Here is a 15,917-nt window from a genome sequence, read left to right as displayed (position 1 = left end):
CATCTCATGGAGCCTCTACCGCTAAGCCCATAAGGCAAGTCACCACACAATCCAACATTCTAGTCATTGGAGACTCCATTGTGAGACACACTGATGTCCCTCTCACCAGGCTGAGTAAGGAGAAAGTTAAGGTCAGTTGCTTATCAGGGGCCAGGATCTGCCACATTATGCATGCACTCAGGTCATTGCACCACAATGAGAAATAGGTTCATAGGTTCATAGGTTGGTACTAGGCTATCAGCCAACAAGCCTAGCCATCACAATTCCGTGGATATTTCTTCCCACAATATTTACTTCCCTGGACCCCTGTCTAGCAGGCAACTGACGTGATCCCCGGGATGAATTTCCTATCTCCCATCCAGTCATCAAGGTTCCTTTTGAAGAGGGCCAAGGAGGCACTCTGCTTGACATGTATGGGCAGTCTATTCCAGAGTATGGGGAGTCTCTGGGTCAGGAACCTATCCCTCCAGCATGTTTTGTTCATTGTGATGACAAGGTTTAGATCCCTGGAGCATGCGGTTCTGAGGGATTGGGATTTCTTTAAGTGGAGCATGTCCAACAGCTCAGGGTTTGACATGACCTTGTATGTTTAGCAGAGATTGCCTCTGAGTAGACGATATGCCACAGAGTATAGCTGGAGTTTTTTAGATGGTTAGCATAGGGCATCTGCTTTAGGCCTGTGATTCTTTTAGTGAGGTATTTCTGCGGCTTTCCAGCTGTCTTGTGAGGTACATACCAAACAAGGTGTTGTACTCTATAATGGGTCTAATGAGGGAAGAGTATAGTGGGACAATGACCTCCTTTTTTCTGGATGAAAAGCCCTTAGTAATGAGGTGTGCCACATAAAAGGATTTCCTGACTGTTGTGGCAATGTGGATATCTAAGGTGAGACCACTGTCCACCTGTGTCCCTAAGCCTCTCATCACACTTTCAGTGTTTAGTGTACTGCCACCTATGTGGTAATTCATGGGTACATGTTTTTTTCCCAAAGGGGATAACTATACATTACTTGGCATTAAGCTTGAGCCCATGGCTCTGGCACCAAGCATTTGTTTCTGTAAGGCCCTTTCGTAGAACATCCACATCATTTGGGGATTCAATAATTGCTCCCAGTTTGCAATCATCTGTGAACTTTGTTAGCCAGAGTCCCTTAGTGTTGGCCTGTACTTCAGATGCCAAACAAGAGCGGTCCCAGGACTGAACTCTCAGGTACTCCACTTGTCACTTGTCTGGAGCCGGATTTGGAGTTGACTACTTTTACAGTCTGGGTTCTGTCAGTAAGCCAGTTGGCGACCCATCGAGTGACGTAGGGATTTATTTGATCTTGTACTCTATTTTTTCATTGCTATTAAGAATTTCATCAGCTAGTTTAACAAAAAAGTTAAAATTACACAATGTTTGTTTAAGAATTTTCCAGCTAACTGTACTTAATACATTTTAGCATTTAAGTTGATTTCCAGAAAAGTAGTAGAGTTTCTCACTAAATTATCTGGAAGAAGAATTCCCATGCACATTCCTGATTTTACCCATTTCATGTGATCTCACATTGATCACATGAACCTTAAATTAGATAATTTACATTGAAGATAATATCCTTGTACCCTTTTCTATTAACTCGCTCACATTTTTTTTAAATCATTTACTGAATAATTCTTCTGCATTAACCCTTCTCCTTGTTAAGTTACCTGAACAGAATGCAGTGTTACATATTTGGATTTTAGTAGTTTTCCACACAATGAGAAAATATCATCATCTCTCAAACTCACTATCCTTGTCAAACATTTTGTTATCCTTACCACTGTCACTTTTCACTACCTTGGATGATTGGTCAAGGCCTGATTATAGCCTCTCATATACTTAACCTCGTCTATACTGTAACGTCCATCCTCCCTAGAAGACTTGGACTCTTCCTCTCAATCTAAGAGCATACATGTGTACTTTCTTGCATTAAATTTGAGTTGGCATCAATTTGTCCATCCAGGGAGTTGCAATAATAATCCTTATAAGCTGGCCATTCATTCCATGAATGATGCTCCAGTTTTGGAGTTATCAGTACACACTCTGGCTAATCTGGCTAATGTCATTATAATAACAAAAATAAAGCAGACAGGGCCAGTCTTAGCACTAGACCCTGTAGTATACTGTGACCTACATGTTTTGGTTCAGACTCTTCTCCATTAATGTCTCCTGTATATTTCTGGGTCCATCAGCCTGTTTCCATTCAGTTCACCATTCTTAATCCAGTACTACTCAGTCTGCCAAATAACCACTTATGAGGCATGGCATCATTCTGAAGATTACGGTATTCACATCAGCAGATCTTTTTCAATTTCAGTCATAACTCATTCATGCAGTTAGATCATTTGGAATGAGATGATTTGCTGGATTAAGTAACACTGCTGTCAGTGTGCATCAGAGTTAGCATCCTCAGAATCAACCACTCTGTGCCACAGTACATTTTCTTTAGCCACACTATACTGAAATGAAACTACCTGTAAATGACAAGTTTCTTGACAAATCTATCCCTGTGTAGGGGAACTAGCAGCACCACCTTCCTGCGTTGCAGTCTAATTTCCAAAGATAGAATAATCAGTTTGCCAGTGGTTTATCAAACATAACTGACTAAGTATCTTGTCACGGTCCTAATAAAACAACACAGACACCCAAAGACATTTGACGACCTTTATTGTAAAATTGTAAAGAAAATGAATAACAAACATCAAACTTTATTGAGCCACACAGATCCAACATTGCAACAAATAAGACAATAAACATAAGGGCAGTGCACCCGCTCATCCTTGGATAAGCATCATCCCCTACTTGCTCACCTATCATAATAATCATGAAGGCAGCGTCCCTGCTCACCTTAATATCATCAATTCCATAATTCCATTCCAAGTCATCCACCATCAAATCACCACCTCAATTCCAAATATCCTACTGAGGGGGACAGAAGAGGGTCAAGCCTGACCCTCTTCTATGCCCACCAGCCCAAAGGGATGTTCCCCCTCAGACCATACCACTTTTCAATAGATCCTCCACCTCCAATCCCAGATTAAGATTAAATAAATCAAGCCTAAATTCATTGAGATGAACTCCATCTGAGCTATACCATACAGGGTGCCTGCTTTCAAACTCCACATGTCGTACTGTATGCACCCCAATGTCTTTCAAACATTTCGCCAACATAAAATGAACATACCTCCGAGTGCTCTCCACCGCCACAAAATTCCTTATCTCTCTCCACACCAACCGTGGAATAATCTCAGACCATATTAAAACCAAAGACAGATACATCCTCCTCAGTGCTAACACATCCTCACAAATATGATATACCAACTGCCTTTTCAGAACCTTACCTAAATCATTTCCCCTTAAATGAATCAACAAAACCTGCAGCAACCCCCATTGACTCTGTAACCCAATAAATACCTGCAATATCCTGCTCCACATCAACCCTCTAACAACATGCCAGATGACCTTCCATCCAAAACGGTCCAGCCCCAAATTCATTCCATCGCGTCTAATTGCTGCACGCCTATCTGCCCAAAAGACAAAAGAATGACCAAAAGATGATGATACTTCTGCTATCTAAAAAAAAAAAATTGTAAACAAAGCCTGCCACAAAGCTTCTTAATATAAGAGAAAAAGGCCTTGGAAGACCACCTTCCCACCCTCTTGATGACTTCTATAGAACTTCCTTCCTTTGCCAAGTCTGATACCCTACCCATCCTAAACAAATGAGAAGAAAACTTAGCCCCTTCTAAACCAACACTACAAAGAGCCATTCTCATAATCAAATTCAATTGCTCACCCGTCAAGCCTTTGCCACCTACTGAAGTAAAAAAACAAACCTTGCACTCTACCCCTCTGAATCACCCACAATCTCTTTCCCCACACCACAGGACATCTTCAACTTACCTCAGTCGCTTCCAGTACTATTAGGGCCCCACGTCCCTCTTAATCCATCTTTAAAGACTGCAGCTGAATGTGCACTGCCCTAGGCAACATCAGCACATCCTACCTTAGTAATGAACCCAATAACTCAGACACTCTAAACACCCCACAATACATCCACACGCTAACCGTGCTCCACACCACATACTCCTCCAAGGATCCACACACTTTACCTAAACCCTATAGCAACCGGCTTAAAATCTCCTTCATCACTGGCCATCTCCTCTCTATGACCCCACCTTCAACTCTGCTCCAACCCTTTAGTACTCGACTCACCACCCAAGACCTAGTCCAATTCTGCAATCCAGCCAAATGAGTGAAAGCAGCAATAGCTGCCAACACCACCCTCACCATCCTAACTGCCCTTCCCTGTTCCCTCAACATGGCCAAGTAATGCAACAACAAAACCTCTGACCACTCACACTCCTCATCCGGTAACTGCCTCGAGAACTGGTCAAAATAAAATAATGCCCTACCATAAGCTCTTCTCATAGACACCACCCATGACTGCTGCACCAACCTGCCAATTACTATGGACCAATCTGCCAAATATCCTCCAGAATGATTGCCAGATGCAATGCTGCTGTTGCACCACCTGCCAAAACCTGCAAAACTGAAAATGAGACAAGCTATCAGCTATCTCATTTTTAACCCAAGCACATGTAATGCTGTGAAGGATAAAGTTAATCATCAAACTTTGCAATACCAGTTTCCCGAGAACAAGTAACAAATGAGGAGATTTTGCCATCTTAACCTGCAACACTCTCACCACCGCAGTATTATCCGAATAAAAAAAACACCCTCCTACCTTTTAAACAATTCTGCAAAACCACTGAAGCCACCCAAATTGGCATCAATTCCAAAAAGGCAACATCCCATTTCCGCTCTTCTGACCAATGCTCTGGCCAAGGGGCTGAAAACCATTGGCCTGAAAAGTAAGCTTCCATGCCCAGACCCCCAGCTGCATCAGTAAACAACTGTAGCTCCCATTGCTCTACCCAATCTGACTGCCAGAATGAAATCCCATTAAACTGTTCCAAAAATTTCATCCACAACTGTAGATCTTTTTGCACTAGCTTAGTGACCCATACTCTGTGGTGCTTACTCCTTCATCCTTTCAAAAGGAATGCTACATACCAGCAAAATGTGTGCCCCAGATGCACAGACTTCAAGTGAAATTCATCAAACCCAACAATTCCATAGCCTTTCGCACCCAAACTTTGGACTTGGACTTCACCCAACAGATTTTCTCTTGCATCCGAACCAACTTGTCCTGCATTAAACAAAACAAACCTTGTCCTGCATCTACTGTCAAGCCCAAAAAATCCAACACCTTAGCAGGGCCCTCTAACTTATGCTTAGCTAAAGGAACTCCAAGGGACTCACACATCCCCACAAACTCACGCAGGCTGCCTGCACCTTATCTCGACCATCACCCACCAACAAAAAAATCATCTAAATAGTGAACTGCTTGCTGATCCTCCACCCTCTGCTGCCAAATCCAGTGGAGTGCTGAGCTAAACTTTTCAAAAGTGGAACATGCCACTGCACATCCCATAGGCATGGCCATGTCAAAATAAAATGTATCCCCCACCACCATGCCCAACAAAGTCTAATCCTCCTCCTGCACTGGCAACAAATGAAAAGCCGACTCAATATCTACTCTAACTAACCAGGGATCATCAAAACTCCTGATAATTTGAACCCTATCATCCAAAGATGAGTACATGACCTTAACCTCTACACTGGGTATGAAGTCATTCACAGACTTACCCCCAGGGTATGACAAATGATGAATTAAATGAAATTCACCTTGCTTTTTCTTAGGAACCAAACCTAATGGTGACACTTTACAGTTAGAAAATGGAGGACAGCTAAATGGACCCAACAACCTCCCTGCCTGACACTTCTTGTCAACCAACTCCTGCAAAATCCCCTCCCTCCCTCTTACAGACTTCAAATTTTACTCACCTTACCATCCCCTACCAACGTGGACTTAATTGAAAAACCCCTGGAAAAACCCTCAATCAATTCCCCTGCCACACACGGCAATGGGTAATGGGCCAGGAATGACTCCAAAACCTGGACCTTAATAGGAGAATGAGTCCCCTGGTCTCCCCCTAACTCCACAAAAGGACCCCCCCTTTGCCCCCAAAAATTAGGCCGGTCTCATCCACCTAGCAATGCTAGGCGAGAATCAACCCAACCTCTAGGACCCGTAAGAATAAGCCGTCTGCCCCCCAACAGGACCCCCATCCCCCCCACATTGTGTAACGGCATGAGCTCCCATACATTTAGAGCAGATATGGGAAAATTTACAACCTACCCAAGAACACTTCCCTGCATTAAATGCCCAACATATCCCAGAACATCCGTCAGATGGTTGAGACAATCTACTACCCCATACACCAGTGTCCATCATGGTAGAAAGCCAAATGTCTGGGTGTCTAACCTCCCACCTCATGGATTTATCCACCACCTTCTACTTACAAAACTTCTGATCATACCAAAACCATGCATAGCCTGGCCGCAACCTCTGTGCTTCCCTGATAGTCAAAAAATAGGCCAAAAGAGAAAGAGCCAGTAAAGTATCCCTCTCCAACCAAACCGCCATATAACATATCAAACCAAGAACCCAATTATCCCATGACCTAGGTCAAAACCTACCTACCCTTCTGTGACCTATGACCATCAATGCCGCCAAAAGGTCCTTCCCATTAGCCGACTCTGCCTCTGTCAACTATTGAACTCCATCAGCATCAAGCAATTCAAAAATATCAGCGAATTCCCCATTCCAAATCTTATCCTTCACCAGCAGCGATATGTGGGGGAGGGTCAGTGCAATGGGTGATCCTTCCTGACGTAAAGCCTGTGTCACCAACCAATTCCCCCGTCCGCAACCCAAAGTCAGACCCCACAACATCTAAGTCAGATCCCAAATCCAGAACAAGCAATGATAACATATTATCAAAAAACCCCACACAGTCAACCAATGCCTCTAAACCCCTACCCACTAGCTCACCTTGGACCCCCTCACTGCACCCTGACAGCACCCCCATAGCTGCTGCTATCTCCTCACTCCCAGTCAGACCTGATAAAGAATTACCTGCAGAAGACAAAGGGGCCACCACCGGCGTCCCAACCTCCATTGCCACATCTTCCATTGCTGACTGTCTGGCTCTCTTCACCCTTGACCCCTGGGTTGTAGGCAATGTCTGCCTCTTCCATCTGGTTTTCAGATCCTGGGCACTAATTGAACTTCAGAAGATATATCCTTGAAGAGGTCCTCAGCCTGTGCCACAATACTGGCCCACCTTTGTCTCAACGCTTCAGCCATGATAACCTAAAGAAACAAAAGAAAAATTGTTGTTAAAACAACACATAAAGCAAGTCTTACTATCACCACCAGTACCAGTTGATAAGTGCTCATCACAGCTAACCAACAACCACAGGTGTACCTGTCTCCCATCTGCCTCCCGCCCCCAGTAACCCTACTCCTCTCCCTAAAATCCCAGTGCGACAAAAAAAAAAATTATTAAGCTACAACCATGCACCTACTATTGAAATGTCTTACTATACTGCTGCCGACATGAGAGGCCCAGCCAAGGCCTGAACCCCAGGACCCTTTACACTATAGTCAGACCACATACCACACACAAGCCAGATATAAATTGTATATACTTTTTTTTTTTTAAAACCACACATTCAACGAGCAAATGAGTTATCAAGCTCAACAAAATACAGAATAATAATCAGCCCTACTGCCTCCACATGCATCATGGCCAGCAGAGGCCATGCCCACAACACATCCAAGCCAAAACACAGCCCAGGCTGGATTTGAACCCAGGACTTCTACACAACAGTGACAGCAAACCTCTGACAACACTGACCCAAAATTTAGCTATTATAAACATTGCTGAACAAAATACCTGCATTAACTAACTCTCTCTCTCTCTCTCTCTCTATATATATATATATATATATATATATATATATATTCCATGTTTCCACAGCAAAATGATGCACCGCGCATGTGAGCCATCAAGCAGGGTCAACCAGGAGCCTAATGACAGACTCCACACCATGATACCACCAGGGAGCATATCCCCTTAACAAACTCGTCGACCGCCTGCCTCAGGAACCAATAGCAGCAGCAGAAGCTGCTGAACTCATTGCAACTACCTCTGGCTATATTTAGATGGAAAAGCAAGACTTAGTTTTGTATCTTACTCTGCTGGGACACTATTAAACATATATAGTACCCGCAAACTAACCTTATTTGCACAGTCTTCTTTTTGATCACCCGACCACCAAGGCAGCAGCCTCCCGCATGCACAGGTCTCCGCAAACCAACCTCTGAAAGCCCGCGGAGCATCAGAACCACACCATTAAGCAGAGCAAGCAGCCCTAAACATGGAAAAAATACACAACCGAAAAGGAAAGCATCACTTGACCAAAACAAAGCAGAAAAAAGGTAAGTAACAAACAGGAAAGCAACCCTCCCCTCGAATTATCTATAAAAGAGACATAAAGTGGCAGCAGCAAAACTGCCTCAGTAACAGGCCAACAGTGAACTCACGTGCAGGCAGCCAGTCCACAAAAATGCCGCTGAAGCGTAAACTCATGTATGGCTTACCCTCTAACAAAAGAAATATACCTGTAGATAAGAACAGTAGAAAGCAAACTGCACATGCTTCCAGTAAAATAACTAAAAGTAAAAACATATGTTGCCAACTCACAGCCACAAAAAAACTGACCAACTGTAGAATAACCACTCAAGTCAAACACCTCTTCCTACCCTACACTGCTGAGAAACCAGACCTGGGACCCTCATTCTCCAAACAAAGGGGAGAAAAAAAACTATATTTGTAAATATATGTAATCCCCCATATGTACCCAACAAATGCTTACCTTCTTGTCTATGTAAACTACCCAAGACCTTCCTTACACTAACAGATCGCCTGGACATGATCTTGCTGCAACAACAAGACCACACCAAAATGTGCTTACTCATACCAGTTTCCCCTACAAACCTCCCCTAACACCCACCCCTATCCCTTACCTCACTTCCTTCCTCAGCTTCCAACTTAATTAACTCTTTCCTACCCACTCCCTACCTACACAACCTAACTTACCTATTTCCCTACATCCAGCTCCCCCCCAACTCTATTCATACCAAGGTTGTCCCATGAGAAATTCATCTGTCCCAAACTTCACTTATGCATAGCTTTTGCCTTATTTCACTAAAGTCACACAAATGTGTTGTATATACATCTTACCAGTCATTTTCAGTATATCCATGGGGTTTTATTTAACCCACCCTACTTACCTGCCTCATTACTGTTCCTGAAGTAATAAGGGGAATTAATTAATTATTTATGTCTAATGTGAGCAGTCTTAGACATCCACACTCATTTTCCAGCAAACAAATGTTCACCTCATTTCTTAAGGATTCCTCACCGTAGACAAATATTTTCGTTGCCAGTTGTTTTGTCTTCTGATCATCCAGTTCTCTAAAATTGATAAAGGCTGTAAGATGACATTTGCTCCACTTTATCTGACCCCTCATCCATGAGTCTTCTTTGAATATTCACCTTTCACAGCTCATCCTTCAATGTGCCTTCTCTTTTTTAATTATCACCCTTTATTCTTTTGTTAGCCCTTTTCTTTGTGCACTGTTGACAACAAGGCCTTTCCCTCATCTCCTGTCATATTTCCATAGCACTTGTTTTGTTTTCTAAGAGACTGAAGCATATCCTGTTATTGTTCTTAACTTCTCACCTTATACTTATCAACAAAATGACAAGGCCTGCCTATTATGTGTCATGTTCATTCTTGACCAGTAAGCCTTTCTTACTCTTGTCATTACCTTTGTCATCACACTGACCTCATTGATGATGGGGTCATCCATTAACTCCTTCATCTCAGGATCCTTACTTTCTTCTTGAAAATGTCCAATTTCTCCTCTTAGTTTTACAATGGAACTGAACACCTACTGGTTTAGCCAAAAGCTTAGTTTCAGCCTTGATCACATTTCCTTCCTCTTAATCACCTGAACCTGCATTCTGACATTTTTCCTGCATCATGTGATCTGCATACCATACCTACAGAGCAGAAATCCTATGTTTTTCTTTCAGCTTTACCAACAGTATCTTAGTTTGCATAATCTCTTTTTCATTATGTTCTTTCCCACTTTGTATTTTGCTCAGCTAGTCATTCATTCATTCATCATCTAAATGAATCCAGTTCAGGGCTGCAAGGGTGTCAGAACTTTGCACTCAGTAGGCATAAGGTAATTATTCTAATACCAGATGGGGGGGCCATTTAATCATACAATGATGCACAATTTCACTCATACATGGCGCACACAGCTACACACAATATGGGGAAGTTCCAGTTCACCTACAGCACATCTCAGCTTTTTAAATTAACATTCTTGCCTCTCAGTCACTGCCGCAATATGCTGCATGTGTGCTTGCCACTCGCTCGGGTATTTTTCTTTTGGGTTTCACCTTCTACAGCTCCACTTAGACTGAGGAACATACCTTCCCAAGGAATAAATACTGGGACATTCTGAAAAATAACCCCCTTCATCTGCTTCTCGGTCAGGTATTTTTCCTCTCAGGTTTCCCCTCCTACAGCTCCATTTAGACTGAGGAACATACCTCCCCAAAGAAGAAATCTAGGAACATTCTGAAAAATAACCCCCTTCATCTTCGTGTATGTGCAATAATCTTTGTTAAAGCTTATTTTTTAAGGTGTTTGTATTGCTTATTGCTAACCCATGGAGTGCACACTTGCAGTTCTGCAGCAGTCCCTTTTCCCAACTCTCTCCCCTCCAGCCATTTCACTCCCTGTAATAAATAGATTCTACATTTTACTTTTCTCAGGAATGCCACTAGGAGGCGATATATTCCCACTCATTGTGTTAGGTAAGTTTCAATACATTTTCCCCTGCTCCCTGCAGTTGTAAGGCCTGTTGGCCTTTCTCATTATTTTTTGCACAGTTGTCTCACCTGTTCCATTCTCCTTGAATTAGACCAAACCTTAACTCATAAGTAGCATACCGCTGAGCTTTTCAGTACCTTTGAGTGCTCAAGAGTGCCTGTATCACTGATTGTTTTTGTTGGTCTCTTCTGCTCCTTCCTCCTTCTCAGCTCTGCCTGTTCCGTTCGCCCTTCAGGCTCACTCTGCACCCCTAACCTACCCCCATTCCCACCCACCCCCACTTCAATTACACTTATACCCATAGACCACACCCACCCCCCATAGACCAATTCAACCTAGCAGAGCCAACCAGGCAATTAGCCTTCTAATTACGCCTCTACAAATCACATTACTGAACCTTGTGACACCCTACCTACCCTTCCACTCTACCTACTACACCACTTATCACCTTACTATACTCATATTACCCCACCAACTTTACACACCCTCCACCAAAATAAAAAACAATAATGACTTTACTATCAAAAAACTCAAGTCTGCAACTCTTACTATATTCTATATCCATCTCTACCCTAGTACTACTAGCATCCATTACCAACTATCAAGTCCAACTTCAACAAAACCTAATCATTCCAAAACAATCTACATCCATTAACTATACACCCACCTATGCCTACACTCACCTAGTACCATACCTCTACCAAACCACCCCTATTCACTATCTCTCACACAAACTACTCTCAACATGTAGGCAATCCCACACTACATTAAAACACATAACAATTATCAGTAAACAGCAGACTCTACCTATACCTCAAGACAAAACTCATATGTTGTGGTGACATACACACTAACCCAGGCCCACTCACCCCTAGCCCCAGTATGAATAACGCCCTGCTCCACAGGGAGAAATGCTCACTCCTCATTATTAATCTTAATGTAAGGAGTATCCTGATCAAAGTTCATGACCTCCATGCTCTACTAACCTTATATAATCCAGAAATTGTCATTCTGACTGATACCTGGCTAAAACCAGATATCCATGATAATGAAATTACAACACTGGGGTATAACATAATTTGGAAAAACAGAATAGGAAAAAGGGGTGGGGGAGTAGTTGTACTATACAAAAGTCACCTCATCCTAGAAAAACTCAACATCTCAACCCCTGACCTCAAAAATGTAGAACTCATCCTTGCCAAATTAAAATTAAACCTCAGAAAATACATCAACTTCATAGGCTGCTATATCCCACCAGGAAGCAATATTACCATCATGGAAAACCTACTAGAATGGATATCCAACTCCCTACCACAAGAAAACATCCTACTAGGTGACATCAATATAGATTAGCTCAACTGCTCCAAACAAAACCCACTTCCACATTAATCTACATGGATTAACCCAAATTATCACATCCCCCAATAGAATTGACAAAAGAACCAAACATCAAGCCATACTGGTCTGGATGCTTGTATCCCATCCTTCCCTCATATCCCTTGCTGGATGTCTGCCTGACACCCTTAGCGATCACCATCCAACATTTCTACTAAGATTTAAAACACCCTTAATAACACAGGTAACAGTACGGGAAATTAGAAATACAAAACAATTTTCCCTTAACAACTTTAACAGGGACCTGAATAGCTGTAACTGGACCCCCCTGAAAAAACTATCACTCGATAAAGCAGTCCAATACTTTAATATAACCTTCATAAATATACTTAATCACCATGCCGTCCCCCAGAACCACCAGAATTAAAACTAAATATGCCCCCTGGCTAACTAAAAATACAAAAGCATTCCTCAAAAATAGGAACAAAGCCTGGACACAATTTCATAAGCATAGAAACCCAAACAGACAAACAAAACTACCTTGAACTATGAAACAAGGCCAAAAAACTCATTAAAACAGACAAAATCTCCTACTACCAAAATATTAAAAATAAACATGCTAATAACCCACAAAAATTCTGGGCCGCAATCAACACTCTCTTACTACCAAGGAAAACGTCCACCCCCTCACCAGAAACAGAAAATAACCATGACAATATCCCCACACTATTCAACAAGTTCTTTACAGAAACTATCCAAGCCCTTGCAAATAGACAAACTTGCTCTAATAACCAACATCTCCTCCTCCTGAAACAAAAGACAATAGTGCCCACTTTAACTTTCATTCAGTACCAATCAAGACCATTCAAAAACTTCTCCAAAAACTCAAACTTGACCACGCAAGCCACCGACAACCTACCGACTGAATATCTACAACTAGCTGCAGAAGCTATAGCCTACCCTGTCACTATCCTAATTAACAGAGCCATCTCAGAAGTACCCCATTTATGGAAAATATCCCATATAATACCAATGCACAAAGGGGGTAACTCTTTCAAACTCAATAACTATCGGCCTATAGCTATAATATCCACCTTATCAAAAATACCTGAGAGGGTAATCCACACACAACTGATGCAATATCTGCTAGAAAACAAACTACTATCTATACAGCAACATGGCTTCAGACCCTTTCACAGTAATACCACTGCACTTACCTCATTCACTAACACCATAAATGACCACAGAAATAATGGACTAATCTTATCTGCTACATTCGTAGATTTATCCAAAGCTTTTGATATGGTTAACCATATGAAACTCCTTCACCCACTCTCCACCTTAAACCACAGTTCATCTTCTGTCTCTTGGTTTAAGAGCTATCTATCTGGTAGGCAGCAAGCAGTAAAGTGGCAAAACCAAATATCCCCCTTGCTGCCTTTTTCCCTAGGGGTCCCTCAAGGCTCCATCTTGGGTCCTTTACTATTCACACTGTTCACCAACCAACTCCCATCCACTACACCCAAAGCCTCTCTAGTGCAATATGCAGATGACACCACTATTATATGTGCAGCCCCCACACTAGATCACCTCCTCTCCCAAACACAAGAATCCTTCTCTCTAGCCGAAACTTGGTTCACCAACTAACAGCTCATTCTTAACCCATACAAAACTAAATTACTCTTTTTTAGCCCCCACAGATCCCTTCCCCACACTGACAGCTTTACTATCACCTCCAACAACAATACCACTATTACCCCTACCAATCACACCAAGCTGCTAGGCGTGGAAATAGGCAACCACCTTAGATCTGATATACACATTGCCCAAACTATAAAGAAAGTTCACAAAAAACTCAGACTACTCTATCAAAACAAACACTATCTCTCAAACCATTCACAAATAACAATAGCAAGGGCCTACCTACTATCTACATTACTCTCTGCCTCCTCTGTGCTCACTAACCTTTGCAAAACTGATCTAAACAAACTCGAATCATGCTACAATAAGATAGCAAGATTTGCTACAGGCTCATCCTATAGAACTCATCACTGTGAGTGTCTCATCTAACTTAACTGGTTAGAGCTCCCACTAATACTTCAAAGTAATCAGCTCTCACTAGTGCACAAAATATTAAACTACTCAGACAAAATCCCAGCTCATTGCAAATGCAATAGTTGCAACTATTGCCAGTTTATTGATGAATCCAGATTCTTCAGACACCCAGTGACAGGCCATCTATGGAGTATCAGAACAAATGCTAATTGTAACACCAAGCATGTCATTTATCTTGCCCACTGTCAATGTTGCTTCCATTTTTATGTGGGCAAGACCAACAGATGTCTCAAGGAAAGGATAAGGGATAATTTGTACTGTATTCGCAAAGGGCACGATTTTAGTGCCCTAGCAAAACATGTGTTGAATACAGATCCATTTCAGGTTCTTTATGTAGTGCGCCCCACTGTTTGAGGAGGAGATCTAGTGAATCGTACCGAGGTGGTAGGGTTGGAATGGATTCTGAGGTTAAGGGCGCACCAAACTATGGGACTTAATGATAATGTTCCCTTTAGACCACTGTTGAGGTCCAGACGCTTGAAGTAATGAAGTGTTTATGTGAGCTGTTTTCAGGATGTATAACAGTTTTACTACTGCAGATATTGCTTTACACATTTTTAGTCTTGATGCATGTTTTATTAATATTTTGTAGATATATTCATGAGTCATTTGAGCAGACTTTTTGATGTTTTAATGGGCTTAGTATAATTATTTCATGTAGTTCATGTTGAACATTTTTATTGTTAGTCTATGTGCTGTGTATCAGTTGTATCTGTCACTTTAATCAGCTGTTTGCTGAGATAGTGAGCTGTGATAGATGGATGTAACATTTATTAGTGCAGCAGTTATATTTTTTAAATTGTCGATTGAAGCGGCTTGCTGTGGCCGTGAAAGCGCTTACGTTCTTATTAAACATTTTATTGCGCACTTTTGATGTTTTGACTAGCATTTATTTGCTGTTTTCTGCCAGCTACCTGTTTACTTCTTCATCTTGAAATTATTAAGTGTTGATGGACTGACTGCATGATATATACCATTCCTACTTTATCTGAAATATGTGGATTAAGTTATTTTAGTAAATCTACCTGTCTGAGCAGGGTCCTGGATCCTAATACATCACAAGGCATACAAACACACCTTGTTTATTAACCTTAAGTTAACTGTACTTCTTAGACAGACTTCTCATCAGGTTACTTTCTTACACAATGGTAACTATCTTTGACAGAACTCTAAACAGAAAGGTAAGTCAGGGCAGTAAAGCAATATGACTAGTGTGCATTCCTGACAAAACCATTTCATCAAGTCTTTAAATAACTGACCATAGACCAATCAAATACAGTTTCCCTACCCTAACAGCATGTAATACTTTGCAACATTATGATGTTATGTTCTTTAGCAGCATAAAAAAAATATTAAAAATACCTATTTTAGAAACTAACATTCATGTCCTTCTCAAATTAGTATAAACACAGTATATCCCTCTGACCAACACAGCTTTAACACTGATATAACTTGTAAGTCAGCCATATATGTAGATGCATACACAGTGTTAGCTGTGTGTTTTTAATATGGAAACAAAAAGTAAACAAGGTAAGAAACCCAATTTAAGCAAAACAGAAGAG

The sequence above is a fragment of the Protopterus annectens genome, chromosome 5.part0 (assembly GCF_019279795.1).
Source record: "Protopterus annectens isolate FY-2018-M chromosome 5.part0, PAN1.0, whole genome shotgun sequence".
NCBI classification, from domain to species: domain Eukaryota; kingdom Metazoa; phylum Chordata; order Ceratodontiformes; family Protopteridae; genus Protopterus; species Protopterus annectens.
This window is presented reverse-complemented; position numbering follows the sequence as displayed.